Source organism: Larimichthys crocea, chromosome XVIII (genome assembly GCF_000972845.2).
Source record: "Larimichthys crocea isolate SSNF chromosome XVIII, L_crocea_2.0, whole genome shotgun sequence".
Classification (NCBI taxonomy): Eukaryota; Metazoa; Chordata; class Actinopteri; family Sciaenidae; genus Larimichthys; species Larimichthys crocea.
Window position 1 is genome coordinate 3,836,751 of NC_040028.1, and position 1,188 is coordinate 3,837,938.

Consider the following 1,188-nt stretch of genomic DNA (forward strand, 5'->3'; position numbering starts at 1 on the left):
CTTGTGTCTGTTTTTTTTTTGTTTTTTTTTGAAGAGTCACTCTTCAGCTGTCTCTATCAAAATAAAGCTTAAAAAGAAATGTGGGGAGAGAGAGACGGGGAAAGACATCATGTCACCATGGCCATCAGCCAGAACATTTGTCATAGAAAATATTTCTGCTTATCCTTTTTATGATCAGACTATAGCTTTGGCAGAACAAATTAGTATAGTAATAAGAGTGAAGAGAAGATTCACCTCTGACACTAACGTGTATATAGATCTGATCGGTCAGCCAAGAGGGATTCCTGATTAATTTAAAGCAAGATCTGAGTGTAAATCAGGATTTTAGTCCATTTTGCCCTGGATAACTACAAATAAGAATATAGAGTGGTTAAACTATATGTACCATAATCAACAGTTAATATTAATAATATTAATTACACTGTTGATGCACTTATGACTTTTGGAGAGCTCATGTTATACCTGTCTCCCGAGAAGTCGCTGCAGCCACTACAGTTTTAAGTTGATGTCTGATTTGATTGGTGCATTAAAGTTTTATTATAGCTTTTCATCATTCACACAGGAGGCTCTGTGGGATGTGCAAAGTCAGGCGAATGCCACCCTGGGCATTCATTTTCCTGGGTAGATCAATGTTGATCAGTGTTATTCACATCACCACAGGTGGCCCTTAGGTGGACAGGAACTAAAATCAGCATCATCATTTACATGTTCTCTAGTGCTGCAGAGCTGACCCTGTATTCATTTTAGCAAAAGATCAATTTGCTTCTTCATGTACACAGATGTAAAACTTCAAAATGCACCACCCATTTTCATCATCCCTGAAATGTATGACTTCCTCTTATGCAACTAAAATTATCAACATTTAGGACTTCCTCTTAAGCAACTAAGATTAGCATCATCATTTATTAGTGCTCTAGTCCGGTGCACATCAATGTTGATCAGTGTCATTCACATCACCATAGGTGGCCCTTAGGTGGACAGGAACTAAAATCAGCATCATCATTTACGTGTGCTCTAGTCTAGTGCTGCAGAGCTGACCCTGTATTCATTTTAGCAAAAGATCAATTTGCTTCTTCATGTACACAGATGTAAAACTTCAAAATGCACCACCCATTTTCATCATCCCTGAAATGTATGACTTCCTCTTATGCAACTAAAATGATCAACATTTTGGACTTCCTCTTAAGC